The sequence below is a fragment of the Athene noctua genome, chromosome 3 (genome assembly GCF_965140245.1).
Source record: "Athene noctua chromosome 3, bAthNoc1.hap1.1, whole genome shotgun sequence".
NCBI classification, from domain to species: domain Eukaryota; kingdom Metazoa; phylum Chordata; class Aves; order Strigiformes; family Strigidae; genus Athene; species Athene noctua.
The window spans coordinates 79,868,261-79,884,834 of NC_134039.1; the positions used below are offsets into that span (position 1 = coordinate 79,868,261).

General features: G+C 45.5%; 1 protein-coding gene across 5 annotated transcripts in view; it reads left to right on the forward strand.

Annotated features, from left to right (window-relative positions):
- Nucleotides 1-11,757: 11,757 nt before the first annotated feature.
- GRM3 (glutamate metabotropic receptor 3) overlaps nucleotides 11,758-16,574 on the forward strand; it is a 114,318-nt gene continuing 109,501 nt past the window's right edge. For 4 of the 5 annotated variants that reach the window (XM_074901623.1, XM_074901617.1, XM_074901618.1 and 1 more), the window contains exon 1: nucleotides 11,758-12,482. The gene's annotated coding sequence lies outside the window, so the exon portion shown is untranslated. Of the gene's footprint in view, nucleotides 12,483-13,296; nucleotides 13,307-16,574 lie in introns of those variants that run through there. The other variant, XM_074901619.1, reaches the window with a different exon arrangement.

Below are 16,574 nucleotides of genomic sequence, written 5' to 3' on the forward strand. Positions count from 1 at the left end.
AGAGCCAACACTGGCAGCCTCTAACAGAAAGTCTGAGAAAAGTCCACCATCTCAGGAAGGTGATCTCAGCCTTCCCTTATTTGGGAAGGAGGGAGGAAAGACTCGTGAAGATATGTCATTATGACATTTTAAAATAACATATATTTGGCAAAGAGCTTGTAAAAGACAGAAACCAATAAAAGAGCAAGGCATCGGCTCCCCTGGCGTCTCACACGACTCATGAAATTAGTTTTGCAGAGTGACGGTATCAATAAGCTTTGGATAATGTCCAATTATTACCTTGCTGATGTTAATTGGTATTTTAAACCAAATTCTCTTCATTATTTAATACCATGTTATTGGAGTTTGTTAGCACTCCGGGATTAATACCAAGTAGTAGCCGAACTACTGAGTTTTCTTATCATGAAGCTCTGATTATAATGGCTTATACCTTTGCTGAAATTTAGTTGTCATGTTGATTGTCTGTCACTATGAATAATTTCATACAAAAAGACTTAGTCACAAGAATGAGTCTAAGAAAACTACATTGTTCTCCCAGCTAAAATCTAGAACCCAGTAAAACCCAACTGGGAGCACAGACTTAAAATAAGGTGAGCAACAGCCATTTTTTAAGGTATAATGTCAACTATTCAGAAAGTGTATACCCCTTAAACATGAAAAATGAGACACTCAGAAGTCGTGAATACTTTAAGGTTTTAATGCCTCTGTCCCATCTGTGAACTGGAAATCCAAAGTACCATCCCTTACCTCAGGAATGTAGTAAACCTAAATAAAGGAAAAAAAAAAAAAAAAAAAAAGTTTTCAAAACACTTGAATATTTTTCTGGAGAAGAAATGGACCATCCTCTCTGTAATGCAGGGTAAGAATAGTGCACAGTATAAAAGGCAGTGCAGAGAAATCAAACTATTGACAAAATCCTATTTGTTTAGGGTGCTGAATGCATCAGGATTTTCTGAAAAATAAAAAAGACAGTATTAAACCAATTAAAGAGCATATCAGCATGCTCATGCACAAGGGAGCTGAATTAAGATTCCACTGTCAGTGTTAATTCTCATATTTCCTAAATCTGGATTGCTTTGCAACCTTAAGTTAGTCTCCTAACCACATTTACGGGTGTGCAATTTAAACAGAGCAAGATGAAGAAAAACATACAGCTCTCTCAATTTGCCTGTATTTCCTCTCTTTTCTTAAATTAGAGAGGACAACAGCATTCTGACCAAAAAAAAAAAAAAAAAAAAAAAAAAAAAAGGCATTCAATAAAAGACTTTAAAACAGCCCAAATGTTATTTCCATCACCATCTGCTCAATTATATTTTGTGTTTTCCAAGCACAGTTTTTTTTCCAGTTTTCCAAGCACAGGTATGTCTTCCTTCTTTGAAAATGTTTTTTGTTTGTTAAGGGAAAGTCGAGATCTTTAGATTGTGACTAGCTTGGAGTTTGGGTTTTTTTGGGTTTTTTTTTTTTTCCAGTCTCATTTCCAGGAATTTTATCCCTTTTATTTCAGCTTTTTAACTCTGGGCTCACTGTTCCTTTCAGGGGTGCTAGTGGAATTAAATGGTCTGGAAAAAGACAAAAAAACAAAACAAAACAAAAACCCAAAACAAAACAAAAAAACCCAAACACACCACCAATAAAAACCCCAGCCAAGATAAAACCCAGAATATCTTTCAGCAGACAAACACAATAAACTTCCTGTTTATAAATTTAGCCATTCATTTTTAACTAGTGGCAAAGCAGAATCTCAGCAGGACATTTAGACAGTAGTATATCCAGATGGATTCTCAGTGTGAAGAAAGTCTGAAATACACTCACTGACATAATGAAAACAGGGTTTTCAGGCTTGCAAAGCAGTGGCAAAGGGGCTGTGAGTAAATTTATTTCACGGGAAGCCCATATCTTGAGCTAATGGGAAAATGTAGTTCTTTTGCCTTGCTCTGTATGTGGTAGGTCATAGATATGGTAGGATTATAAAGGAAATGGATCTGTGTGCCACAGCTGCTGACAGCACTGTGCTACATTTCTTGGCCCGTGCCCTAATTCAGAGTCACAAGCAATCCCTTCTATCAGCCAGTCAATGCTTTAAGTGGCTCACAGCTTGACTGTGTTGCATAAACCCCCCCAGGGGCAAAGCAAACTTGTCAATAATTCCTAAGCACCTTAAACAAAATATGTAAATGCAGTAATTCCTACAGAGAAGAGAGATGGGGAAGGGAAAGTGTTTAAGAAGAGAAGAAATGTTGTTAGGGGATTTTCAGGGGGTAGGAAGAAGTATTTTGAAGAAGCCAGAGTACTAGCAGCTGAAAGACTAATAAAGATAATAATAATGCACAGAAACGTGAAGGTGACTTCAACTAAATGAAAAGCAAAATGTGTTAGGTGATTTCAGCATATGGTACCCAATTATTCACATGGTAGGAGAATGAGATAACAGTCGTGATTTTGTAGAATGGGGTCATCTGCACGTACTAATTTAAAGAGTATGGCAGAAACTGAAATGTGCTACTGTGTCGTGCCCTCTCCCCTTATGATGAAGACCCTTGCTCCTTCTGAGAAAGGCTAGTATCCTCTCAGAAGACAAATATCACCTCCTATATAATAGCCCTAGGGGAGGATGGAGTGAGAAGACACAGACTGATGGGGGACCTTGGCTCCAGAGTAATGAACAATGGACACTGGAGGTGGATTGAAGCGTGCTGCGTGTATCGGGCCTGCCTCAGGCAGAGCCTAGGCTATGCTCATCCCTGCACCTCCACTTCAGTAGGATCTTGGCTAGGGAAGGGTTGTAGGGTGCAAGTGCAGGATGTATAATTGTGTAACTTGCAGGGACCTGGAGGGGGCCTTGCGTGTTCATGTATTTTTATGAAGGAGCCCCACTTGGATGACAGCTGGGTGTCATGTGTGTCCCCGGCAGTGTGTTGAGAAACCTGATTTCTGAGAAGGAAGCAGAGGTGGAAAGAGGGCAGCTAGTTCCCACAGTGAAGCCAGACCTTTTCCCCTGTTGTAGCTGATTAAGATGAACAACAGCTGCTGGGTTTTTTCCATGGAAAGAGGTCTCCCTGCTGAGAATGGACAAGAAAACCTTGAGGTTAACTGGAGACATGACCAACAGGCATGACCAGGAATCCAAATGTCTAAAGAATAAAAGAGAAGAAAGTAAGAAAGGCAGAAGGAAGCAGTTTCACGGAAATGGGAAAGTTGGCTGGAGAAAGGGGAGTAAGGGTAGGTAGAGAGGCTGATGGTCATGGGAGATGGAGGCAGAAGGGAGGATGCTGCTGCATGTGCACAGTGTTGAACACAGTCTTCCTTCCACGTGTTTTGTTGTATTCAGCCTTGTAGTAAATGTTTCCACTGTCCTTGTGGCTGAGAAAATCACAGAATCACAGAATCCTCTAGGTTGGAAAAGACCTTGAAGATCATCCACTCGAAACATTAATCTAACACTGTCCTCTCAACTACACTATATACCTCAGCGCTATGTCAGCCTGACTCTTAAACCCCTCCAGGGATGGGGACTCCACCACCTCCCTGGGCAGCCCATTCCAACGACCAACAACCCCTTCTGGAAAGAAATGCTTCCTAATATCCAGCCTAAACCTTCCCTGGTTCAACTTGCGGCCATTAGCTCTTGTCCTATCGCTTGTTACTTGGTTAAAGAGACTCATCCCCAGCTCTCTGCACCCTCCTTTTAGGCAGCTGTACAGGGCGATGAGGTCTCCCCTCAGCCTCCTCTTCTCCAGACTAAACCCCCCCAGTTCCCTCAGCCGCTCCTCGTACGACCTGTGCTCCAGACCCTGCACCAGCTCCGTTGCCCTTCTCTGGACACGCTCGAGTCATTCAATGTCCTTTTTGTAGTGAGGGGCCCAAAACTGAACACAGGAATCGAGGGGCGGCCTCACCAGTGCCGAGGACAGGGGTCAGATCCCTTCCCTGTCCCTGCTGGCCACGCTATTGCTGACACAAGCCAGGATGCCATTGGCCTTCTTGGCCACCTGGGCACACTGCTGGCTCCTGTCCAGCCGGCTGTCAATCAACCCCCCAGGTCCCTCTCTGACTGGCAGCTCTCCAGCCACTCCTCCCCAAGCCTGTAGCGCTGCTGGGGGTTGTTGTGGCCCAAGGGCAGCCCCCGGCATTTGGCCTTATTGAAACTCCTCCAGTTGGGCTCAGCCCATGGCTCCAGCCTGTCCAGGTCTCTCTGCAGAGCCTCCCTACCCTCGAGCAGATCAACACTCCCACCCAACTGGGTGTCATCTGCAAACTGACTGAGGGTGCACTCGATCCCCTCGTCTAGATCATCAATAAAGATGTTAAACAGGAGTGGCCCCAACACCGAGCCCTGGGGGACACCACTCGTGACCGGCCGCCAACTGGATTTAACTCCGTTCACCACAATCACCATCCAGACAATTTTTTACCCAGCAAAGCGTGTGCCCATCCAAGCCTCAAACAGCCAGTTTCACCAGGAGAATGCTGTGGGAAACGGTGTCAAAGGCCTTACTGAAGTCAATGTAAACAAGATCCTCAGCCTTTCCCTCATCCAATAAGCAGGTCACCCTGTCATAGATGGAGATCAGGTTTGTCAGGCAAGACCTGCCTTTCATAAACCCATGCTGACTGGGCCTGAGCATCTGGTTGTCCCTCACATGTTGTGTGATGGCACTCAGGATGAGCTGCTCCATCAGCTTCCCGGGCACCGAAGTCAAGCTGACAGGCCTGTAATTTCCCAGATCATCCTTCCGACCCTTCCTATAGATGGGCGTCACATTGGCCAATTTCCAATCTGTCGGGACCTCCCCGGTCAGCCAGGACTGCTGGGAAATGATGGAAAGCGGCTCAGCGAGCACCCCAGCCAGCTCCTTCAGCACCCTCAGGTGTATCCCATCCGGTCCCATAGACTTGTGTGTGTCCGTGTGATGCAGCAGGTCACTGACTGTCTCCTCCTGGATTGCAGGGGGGTCGTTCTCCCAGTCTCTGTCTCCTGGCTGAGGAGGCTGGATTCCCTCAGTACAGTTTGTCTTGTTATTAGAGACTGAGGCAAAGAAGGCATTAAGCACCTCAGCCTTGTCCTCATCACTTGTTACCATGTTCCGTCCTGCATCTAGCAGGAGATGCAGGCTCTCTCTGGTCTTTCTTTTGTTGTTGATATAGAAACATTTCTTGTTGTCCTTGATTGCTGAAACCAGATTAATTTCCAGCTGGGCTTTAGACCTCTTGATTTCCACCCTGCATAGCCTCACAGCATCTCTGTAATCACTGTGTGTGGCTAGCCCCTTGTTCCAAAGGCTGTAAACTCTCCTTTTCACCCTGAGTTGCAGTCAGAGCTCCCCCTTTAGCCGGGATGGTCTTGTCTGTCACCGGCTTCTCTTACAGCACCTGGGGGCTGCCTGCTCCTGAGCCATTAACACTTCCTTCTTAAAGAGTGCCCAGCCTTCCTGGACCCCTATACCCTTCAGGACCATCTCCCAAGGGATTCTGTCAAGCAGGTGCCTAAACAAATTAAAGTCAGCCCTTTGGAAGTCCAGGATGTCAGATCTGCTTCCCCCTCTCCTGACTTCTCTAAGAATAGAGAACTCTATTATTTCATGATCGCTGTGCCTTAGTCAGCCTCCAACCACCACATCATCCACCAGCCCTTCTCTGTTCACAGAGATCCAATAGGGAACCTCTGGTCAGTTCACTCACCAGCTATGTCAGGAATTTATCTTCCAAATGTTCCAGGAATCTCTGGGACTGGTCCCGCTCTGCTGTGTTGTATTTCCAGCAGATGTCTGGAAATTTAAAGTCTCCCACATTAACAAGGGCAAGTGGTGCCTAAGGGCTCTCCTAAGTGCCTATAGAATATTTCATCCACCTCTCTGTCTTTGTTGGGTGGCCTATAGTAGACTCCCACTGCGATATCTCCTGTTGGCCTTCCCCCTGTTTCTAACACAAACACACTCCACCCTGTCTTCACTATGTTTGTACTCAAAGCAATCATAACAGTCCCTAACATACAGAGCCACCCCACAACTTCTCCTTCCTTGTCTATCCCTCCTAAATTGCTTGTAGCCATCAATTGGCGCACTCCAGTCATGGCAGACAGCCCACCATGTTTCTGTGATAGACACTACATCATAATTTTCCTGTTTCATCATGTCTTCAAGCTCCTCCTGTTTGTTACCCATGCTGTGTGCATTGGTATAGATGGACTTCGGATGGGCTGATCTCCCCAGCACCTTTTTGCATTTAGAGGTCCTAAGTGCAGCCTGACCTTTCACAGGTGTTACCACAATTACTGATCCATCAATATCCCTTGCATATTTTTTGTGCTGCATGTCTCCCTCTCTTGTCTCCACGGAGGTGGCAGGTGGAGGATTGTCGTTGGCACACCATCCCACAAACTCTGCTAATCTTCCCTGGTGCTTATAACTGGGAGTTCCAGCTTTTTCCCCTTTCCTCTTCAAATTTAGTTTAAAGCTCTCTCAATGAGCCCAGCTAACTCCTGCCTCAAGATCCTTTTCTCACTCTGGAACAGGTGCATTCCATCTGTTGCCAAAAGTTTTGGCATAAATGACTGAAAAATCCAAAGCCCTGCTGGTAACACCAGTCTTGGAGTCACAAGTTCATCTGTTGAGTTCTCCTGTAATCTTCTTCATCCATCCCCGCAACTAAAGGGATGGAGGAGAACACTATTTGTGCCCCTGACCCCTTAAGCAGTTTCCCCAAGGCCCTGAAATCTCTCTTCATTGATTTAGGATTTCTCCTGGTAATATTGTCACTATCTACCTGAAAAACCAGGAGAGGGTAGTAGTCGTTAGGTCTCACTAGAGTGGGGAGTTTTGCCGTGAGGTCCTTTACCCGGACTCCAGGGAGGCAGCAGACTTCCCTATGAAGTGGGTCCAGTCTGTATATTGGGCCTTTGACACCCCTCAGAATGGAGTCACCCACTGCAATGACCCTTGGGCTCAGACTGCCCAAGAAATGCCTGAGCACATCATGGCATATTCTCCATGTTGGTGTTGCACCAATATCCTTTCAGTCAGCTGAAGAAGTCATCAATGGACATTTGACAAGAAACAACAATGTCACTGAAGTCCCATTGGGTGCCACACAAGTCAGCTGTAAGAGGATAAGCATTGTTAGTAGTAATGTACATGGGGATTTTTTGCACTGCATGTATTGACCTACAGTCTCTTCAAAACCACTTAACAACAAGAAGACATTCCATTTTGATTATAAGCTTCATGATGAAGCTAATCAACCATCTGTGTTGTTAAGAGAGAAGAAAGTGCATACTTATTCCAGGAGAAACTCACTAGATTGGCACTTCTTTGTAGAGTTGTATTGGGTTTGTGTGGCAAGGTTTTGGTAGCCAGGGGACTACAGGGTTGGCTTCTGTGAGAAGCTGCTAGGTTTCCCTATATCAAACAGAGCCAATGACAGCTGGCTGCAAGATGGACCCATCGCTGGTCCAGGCTGAGCCCTTCAGTGATGGTGGTAGCAAATCTGGGATAACATATTTAAGAAGGGAAAAAAAATCTTCACAATGGCAACTTCAGTCAGAGAGAGGAGTGAGAATATGTGAGCGAAACAGCCCTGCAGCCGCCAGGTGAGTGCAGCAGGAGGGGCAGGAGGTGCTCCAGGCCCGGAGCAGAGGTTCCCCCGCAGCCCGTGGGCAGCCCATGGGGAGGCAGCTGTGCCCTGCGCCCAGGGAGGGGAACGGAGGAGCAGATCTCCACCTGCAGCCCGGGGAGGGCCCCGCGCTGGAGCAGGGGGTGCCTGAAGGACAGTAAAGTTAAGCCTGGGATGAAGGGAGGGGTGGGGGGGAGGTGTTTTTAAAATTTGGTTTTATTTCTCATTATCCTACTCTGATTTGGTTGGTAATTAATTAATTTTTCCCCAAGGCAAGTCTGTATTGCCGATGATGGTAATTGGTGAATGATCTCTCCCCGTCCTTATCTCAACCCATAAGCCTTTTGTTACATTTCCTTTCCTCTGTCCAGCTGAGGAGAGGAAGGGATAGAGCAGCTTTGGTGGGCACCTGGTGTCCGAACAGGGTCAACCCACCACAACATTGCATAATTATCCACAGCGATGCATGAGGCCCTTGAGTATGACAGAGTGACACCTCTTACACTTTTCATAGCTGTGGATCTCCCCTAAGAACTACCAGATGGTGTCTCTCTGAAAGCCCCGTGTCATTGGGCTGTTCCTTTGGAGTATGCCAGTATTACCTACAATTGACAGGTAGGAATGAGCCAGACAGTAGGGGCTTTGTAGATCTCTGCATCAGCCACTATGAACTCTTTGTCTTTGCATCGCCAAAGATGGAGACTGCCGTGGTCATAGTGTTATGAAGAGACATCTAGACCCTTGTGTCTACCCAAAAATGGGACAGTAGCCTTCCATCTAACTGGTATTTTGTACCCTGAAACTGTCAGACTCCCAGGAGAACATGATATCATCTCTAGGAGCTGCTGATGTGTGCCCCAAACCACTGACATATGCCAGGCTTGGTCCTGTGGTGATGACCACAACTGTTAGCTCAGGACAACTGCTGCAGAACGGGATTATGCCCAGTCACACACAAATGAAACAGCTGCAGAGCTGTTGGAAATCCGGTGGCAGGGAGCAATTTACTAGAAAAAAACTCATTGATCCATGGCCCTATTCCCTGTCCATTTCTGTAAGGTCCCCAGGAAAGGAGGAAAGATCACAGGCCTCATGAATTATTCAGGTAGGCTGGGCCCAATCCATAGATCACTCACCAGCTGTACATGCACACTTGCAATTTTTCTAAAGCATCGCTTTAGGCTTTAATCAGCAAATAACTTGAGCATGTCTCAAAACAGCTGCTTATAGCAAGTTAGGGAACCCTACAAAGTGTTTTGCTGGAACAGTATCTTGCTATCAAATGTAAAACTGGAAAGTTCCCATGTGTACAATCTTGAAGCTCCTGCTAAAATTCCATGTAAGGAAAAGTTATGCATCTGTTTATTTATGGTGGTAGGTCTGTTAATTAATCACATTCATGAATTTTATAAAAACAAATTCTTCTGCTCATCAAAGCTTTCTACAAATTCAATTTGGTGTGATGTGGGAACTCAATTTGAAGGGAAACTATCTTTTAAGTAGCTATAACTATCATTTCACTAACAGATAATTCACAGAGGCAAAATACTCCTATTTCAGAAACTTTTAATGCTGCTTTAACAACTTTGTGTCAGAGACAGAAAATAAAAAAATAAATTTCATATTAAGACTTCTTCTTTGGATCCAGGTCAAAGATGTTGAGGGCTGTTGATTTTTTTCTCAAAGCTGTCCCCTGGCAGAATTTATACTGCCTGATTGCTGTGTCTAACCATGAGTATATCTGGTTAGACATATATACAGCCAAGCATAGTGTAAAGTGTGTAATTTAGCCTCAAGTGAGTAATTTGCCTACTAACACCCAAACACAGCTTAGACAGAGCTTCACTGAGATCTTTGGATTACTCTGCATTGTAACATTGTGTATACCTGTAAGTCTCAGCATCTGGCTGTCTGAAAACACGTGCTCAGTACAGGACTGCATCTTCACAACACCCTCTGGATATAGTACGTGCTACCCCAAAAGGGAATCAAGGCACATTTGTTTTCCCTACAAATTAAAGATTGTTCTTCCAGAATCATACACTGCAATAAGGTCTCCAAAATGCTTCTTTCGGATGACTTGGTCAGTTTTGTTGTGGCTAAAATGAGACCCCATTGTGCCAGGAGAACTAGCTGAGGCAGCACACTGACAGACAGTGGGACTGAAACCCTTGTGCCTTCACCTACAGCTTGGTCAGCTGGTCAGGTTTGTTTCCCTGCTTCTCAGTAGCCATAATAAATCAGGTGTAAATGCAAGTAGTAGCCATGTTACGGGCTGTTATCAGATATTGCACAACAGGAGGCATGGAAAAAGAGCAAACCATCACTGACCAGGATTCTTCTCAAAACAAAGGCATGAATGATCAGGTCCCCTCCTTGCCTCCAAGTGGTCTGCTGCAAATCATAAAATACATCTCAGCCAAATTCCACGTGGTGCCTGTTGTGACCAATTTCATACACAGTGGGTTTTATATCCTACCCAACCAAAAAGTTACTTTCATACTTATTTTGATCCATGGCTGCTGTGTAGAAGGTAATGCAGGATCAGATTCTTTCTTCCACTAGTCTTTCCTGGCAACCAGCCTGCAAGACTGTGAAAAAAAAAGTATTCCAGCAGTGTTTGTCAAATTGTGCTGTGATTTCAAAGACATGGGGCTAATTTCCTATTCATACCAGCTTACCCTGATGTTACTGCAGTGTCTTATGTACATTTTAATCCAATTTACAGTAGAGTAAACCTGAGAGGAACTGGACTCTGATTTTGCTCCCTCCTTGACTTTGAAGTCCTTAATGAAACAGTTTAACATGCACATCTTAACAAATGTCCTTGGCTTCCAAGAAAAGAACTCCTATAAAATTAGCCAAGTAGTTCAAATGTAATGGGTAGATCACAAAAGCAAGCAGATGTTAAATAACTTAACATAAAATATTAAAAAGCAGAAACGGATTTTTTTGTTTTATTTCACTTTACTTTGGCTTAATTCCTTACTGGAACCGTGGCTGCTGAGACAATAGTGGCCCCATGTGAGTTGCTGGATTGCAGCTCCTGACTGCAGTGCCTCTTTCCTTGCTTTACCCGAGCACTGACAGTATGCAAGTGGGGAGCTGGGCTGGGGGCGAGTCTGAAGATGGAGGGGAGCATTCAGGGAGAAGTGGACGATGGCTTGCTTTCTGCTGGAGAGTTAGAGGTGAGAAATTCACAGTGTCCCAACTGGAGCTGTGATGGAAAGGGAGATATTGGGATTTTACAGACACCCTCTCCATACTACACTCAACCAGCTGCTTGCTGTTTCCCGTAGCAGAGAACGAGCAACAAAGCCACATGTAATACCGATGGTGCCCCATGCAGCACGGCTTAAACTCACCCTTTCCGAAGTCAAAGTATCCACCCTCACTGACTGCTACAGCTCACTCACATCACGGTGTTTAATTCTCTCTTTAGGGCCACGACCTCCTGATAACACTCCAGGTGATGTAAATCTTTGGTTTTCAGACCTATGTAACACCAAAATGTAGCTGTCTCTTTCCTTTTGCATTCAGCTTTGCTGCACTCTGGAGTGATCTTTCCCCAGTAACTATTCTTCTTCTGTCTTGCCATATGGGAGAGTTAGAATATAGAGAGATAACACAAAGAATGTAAGTAATACAGATAGCATGTATAGAATACGTACGCTTACTTATATACATCTGTATAAACACATACATTTGTATATTTTGTGTGTGTGTGTGTATATCTACACACACACAAACACATTCTTTTTCTAGGAGATGTAGAGCAGAAGGGAATTTATCAAGCCAGCTGGAAGAGAGAAGGCAGGAGGACGGTGATACAACACCCTGAACTGCCTCATCTCTCCCGTCTGCTCTCGGTCCCCTCTGCCCGCTCCCGGCTTTTTGAGGATGCGACAAGTCGCAGTGCCAGAGCGCAGCATCCTCGGAGGGGCGTCCCCCCCAGCCCCCCCGGCCCCGTCCAATCAGGGCGCTGGGGGAGGGATGCTCGGGGCAGGGATGCGGGGTTGCCAGGCGACAGCAGCGTCTCCGTGTCCCGTCCCCCCCCCCCTCCCCCCCTTCCCTCCGTGTCCTCCCCCACCCCACGACCGGGCTGCGCTCCTGCCCGCGCTGCCGGCGCGGTTAAACTGCCGCGGGGAGCGCAGCCCCGCAGCATGGGGACAGCGGCTCGCCTCCGCCCGAGGGCTCCCTGCCACAGCCCCGCTCCCGGCCGTGCCAGGAGCGGTGGCCAGCTTCAAAGTTAGAACTAGAAAGGCAGTAAATGAATAAATGGTAGGACTAAGCCTCGGCCAGCCCCTCCGCGCAGCGCCGGCTGCGGAGCTACCGCACGCCCCGAGTGCCGGGAGAGGCAGCCTGCAAATGCCAGCCGGCTCCCACTCCTTGTCTTTGCAACTCTAGGTCGCCTCCTAATTTAAAGCTTTGCACCAATCCCCTTTGCCCGGCAAGGAGAGGAAATCTAGAAAGATGCCAGGCTGCAAAAAGGGACCCCAGTTTCCAGCGCTGGTACCAGGCGCTGCCTGGCCAAGGAAAGCCAAAGTTGCTCAGAGGAATGGGAAGCGGGTGCTCCAGAGGAGAGGGGAAGGGACGGGGATCACTGCCTGGTGATTGCAGTCTCTCCCTCCCGTTGCCCCCTTCTCTTCCTCCTCCCTCCCAGCCTTACCCCTGACCGCTTCGGAGGCCTTGATGAGTTTCCACCGGGATCAGATCCAAGGTGGGGGGGAGAAAGCGTGACTGTTCCCAGAGGAAGCAGCTCACACAAGTTTGGGGGGTGAGACTCCCCGGTGGATGTTTAACGAGCACATCGGGAGGCCCGCGATGCCCGGGAGCAGCTGGAGACCCTCGCTGGGACTTACCTGCACTGCACGGTAAGGAGCTGGGCACTGGTACCCCGCGTCCTGGCCCCTGCATCCCACAGCCCGGTCCCTGCACCCTGCGTGGCGGACCCGTGCACCCCGGTCCACTCATCCCTGCATCCCGCATCCCAGTCCTCGCATCCCACACCCTGCAGCCTTGATCCCTGCATCCCGGGTCCCTGCAACCAGCACCCCCCATCCCGCCCTCCCGCGGAGATCCAGCCGCTGCCCGGGGGATTGCGGGTTGTGCAGCCGGGGAAAAAGTTTAGAGCGGCGGTTTGCGAAGGGGTTTGATGACGGAAGTCAGGGGCCAGGAGAAGCGGGGGTGCAGGGGGGGGACAGGGGACACAAGGGCTTTCACACCTACAGAGGGCAGGTAGGGTGCAGGGGGACCCCTCTAGTGCGCAGCTGGGGGTGGGGGGACGGGCAGAAATGGGCTGGCTCGCCCAGGACAAAGCAGCTGTGTCCAGATGTTGCCCAGAGGTTCCTGCTCCCGCAGAGGCAGGCTGTGGGGGTGAGGGGAGGCGATCTTAAGCTTGCCGTCCTATACCCTTCCTTAGGCTGGGGCGGAAAGTGCCAAGCCGGCAGCTGGGAGAGGCGTGCTGGGTACCCAGCTCATCTCCCTGCATCTGCTGCTGGGAGAGAGGGGGAGAGAGGTGGGGAACATTAAAGGAACTGGAAATGCTTTGCTCCTCCCGAGGTATCTCCCCTGCAGGGACCTGGCTCACTCCAGGATCCTAAAATTGGAAGTCTTCAAAAAGAAAGGAGAAATTATCAGGGATGATAGAGCCAATGTAAACTCTCCCTCATACATGCCTGTGTATCTATCTGTCCATGTGAGTATGCATCCAGCTGTATAGGTGTACGTGTGTCCATCTAAAGCTGCTTGTGTCTATGTATGTGCCGTGCCTTGTTCCTATGCCTCTGGGTGTGTATATCTACACTTGTGTGTTATTGGATGCATATAGATGTATTATATGTATAGATTCATAAATTGTGGTTATATTCCTAGACAATGTTTATCTAACTCTGTGTAGACCTAGAGGTGTGTGGGTCCGTATCTTTCATCCGTGTGTGTGTCAGGCACACATATCTGCTGAGATACACATGCTGGGGGTGAGAAAGTGTATCTCTATGCCAGTGTGTAGGGAGGATTTGGGGCGTTTGTTGAATTTGGGGGTTCCCCCCCCCCCCCCCCCCCCCCGGTTATTGCAGTGTTTCCATGGATCATTTTACGCATACATCCCTGTATTTCAGCAATCTTGATTAAAAAATCAAGCAATTCTTGAAAAACTAGGAACCTTAGCAATACTCCATTGAACTGAACTAAGGATTTGCTGGTATTTTGTGAGTTCTTTGTCTTTTTCTCAGTTTACGCCACCTGCCAAAGATTATTTTAGTTCTTTTTTTAAATAATTCAGCTTTTAAAAATCTCAATCAGAAGAATGTGAAACACAACAGCCTGGGACACAGACTGGTACCTATTTCAGCTTGCATAAGTATATGTCTCACGTTGATTAAATATGCATGAAAACAATTTGAAAAGCGCACAACCCACCTGATCAAATACATATTTCAGGAAAATTACTTTTTTCATTTTCTTCAAATACACCTAAATCATTATGACTTCTTTTGCTGTTGTGTATATTGATAAATGCAAATGTTACAAGAAAATGTAACTTCCCCAGCTACATTGTTGAAAATTGCACATTAAGCTACTTTTATTCACAGTTAGGGTAATAGAAAAATTGTACCTCTGTAATGTTCACTCTTCAAGTGACATTTACAGTAACAAACCACGCAAATCCTTCTTAATAAACTGGTTTACTTGAAGAGCAACACAAGCTAATTTGTCCTCTGCTAGGATATTCCATACTTTAATTTCTGTGGCTTTTTTGCTAGTTGATTTTTTTTTAAAAAATGATGTTGTGATGTTACTTTCGGTATTTCTGGAGTCCTGCATTATATATAAAACATAAAACACACTTCAAAATAGAAAATTCATCAACTGCTTTACTGTTCTGTAACATAAAAACAAGTAAAATGGCATTGGTATCAAGTACAATAAAATAAGACTTTCGTCCAAGAGCCGAGATGCTTTTCTAGTCACTCTTGATGTTTGTCTGTGTTACTTGTGCTGATGACCTACTTATAAGCTTCTACAAATAAAGTTTTTTAGGCAAATGATGACACCTTGTCTAGAAGTAAGATTCTAATTTTATCATTAAAAGAGTGACTCTAAAGCAAGATGCAGGGGTAAAGTATCTTTCTGGATTCACTTTATGTTTTATACTTAATTAAATTGTGGTGAAGAAAAGTACTAAATCAGACTGGAAAGCCAAAAGAAAAGAAATACATTACAAATACTGGTATCATTCAGTGCTGTGATCTGTGTTACGTAAGTGGAGCTGAATTTGGAAATTAAGAAAGTATAAGGAGATGTACTGGCATCTAAAGAAAGAGATATTCAGATGTTTTGTGCAAACACAACTCTCCATGAAAGTGTCCTACAGCACGTAAATTATTCTGAAGCTCACAGAGTCTCATATAAAAATACTGTAAGACCTAAATGACCTGGTTCTAATGTCACTTATGCTGGAGTCAAATTGCAACTTTACCTTTAAAGCTGGTGAGCTAAATTCTCTGTTGGTCTACACGAATTCTGTAGGGTCACATGAAGTGTGTACCCACCAAGAGTCTGGTTTAGTAGTGTGATTTGAGAATCCAGTCTAAAGCTTTTACAGGGTGTGAGATCCTGTTTATGAGACTGTTGAACTTGCCAACAGCATCCCGTAGAAGAGACTTCACCCTGTTCAGTTTTGGAAAGCTGTTTCCAAAGCCCTAATAAATGTTTATCAGGATTTCTGCACCTTGTTTCTTCCAACATGTTGTACTATAGTTTGATCAGATAGTATGAATTTTTCTGGCTGATAATATGCTAGGCATACTACCACTCTCAGGGTGCCACAGAACACCACAGAGATGTTTGGCACACTCCAGGATCAGACGGCATTACAGTTTGTGTGTGAATCTGTATAACTACAGTAAGCTACAGAAGCTCTTGTGAAGAAGATCATGTAATATTGACTGGCTTTTTTCCTGCTTGTTGATACAAAACTGACAGCTGGTTTAAAGCTTAATCAAGACCTTAGTCCAGGTCAGGGAGTTAAAGAGAATATTGTCTTCTTGCTCCCCACTGGAGAATAAGGTTGTTCTTTAATTCCTGTGTGGGTTGCATTTGCAATGGAGGGGTATCTGCAGCCAACAAGAAGGGATGACCAGAAGGATGATTAGCCACCCTGCCCCTGCAACCTGTGCTGAATGTCTGTAGCATGGCGGTGATGGACCTGGGCTCCAAAGGTGGTAGGGAAAGAGCATAGTCTTCAGCTGGCACCATCTTCCTAATTCTCTGCCTGTGACTGTTACTGACTATGAACTTAATAAGGACAACTTTCACTCTGATAATCTATCCTTAAACTGGCAGAAAAATCTGGGACACATTTCATTTTATGAAAAATACAGACTGGCTTGAAAATCATGTGTTTATTTTAGTAGTAGGAGTAAAATGACAAAAAAGTAGGAATTCCTCCTGGGCACAATGATGTCTGGGAACAGCCTCAGTGCAATTGTCAGATATTTCCACTGAGACAAAACCACAGTTCATAGTTAGAAATGTTTTAACTATTGCAGATTAGTGCAATTGGTTCTTTTTTTCAGATAATTCAGAATCCAGTGTATTATCTACATGAATTTCCTAGTTTATCTATTGTTTTTTGAGGGTTTTGGACATACTATTTCAGGGATGTTCAGATTTTCAAAAATACTGCAAGTAATATAGTGTCTTGTTTCCAGCTGTCTTTCCAAAGCAATGTAGCAAAATTTCATAGGGGGTAAATCTCTATGAACCTATTAAAGTCAAAATTAAGAGAATTTACTAGAGCTATAGCAAATTACACCCCAAAAAAAAAGGCTGTAGAACTATATTGCTTTTATCTCATATTGTCTCTCTCAAATATAAAATGATGTAGTTGAAACTATTATCATGCTATTGTTCATAGCTATGCTGAGATTATTGGAGCATTTACATAGTTAGCAATTGTACTA